Below are 387 nucleotides of genomic sequence, written 5' to 3' on the forward strand. Positions count from 1 at the left end.
TATATATATATATATATATGCACACTCATACACACTTATATACATAGGATTATGTATTCATGTATACAGATATACATATATACAAGCAACTATACTACTAAAATGTATCAATTAAAAGTTTCGAAATCAACATTTTTTTAATGAACCCGAAAGAAATTCAAGGAGGCTTGTATTTGCATAAAAGATACTTAACCACGTGAATACAAGGCGTTAGCAGCTCAGTTCTTTTGTTCAAACTGTTACCGCTTTGAGTCAAAATTCTCGATTTTTCGAGCAAGCAAAAGTTACAGTGCATCATTGATTTGAAACTCCCGTTCTTGTATTATAGATAGTTGCACACTCTCTATAATAAACCAGGTAATATTGAATTCATGAGGTCTTGTCTCA

This window comes from Octopus bimaculoides, chromosome 1, assembly GCF_001194135.2.
Source record: "Octopus bimaculoides isolate UCB-OBI-ISO-001 chromosome 1, ASM119413v2, whole genome shotgun sequence".
NCBI lineage: Eukaryota > Metazoa > Mollusca > Cephalopoda > Octopoda > Octopodidae > Octopus > Octopus bimaculoides.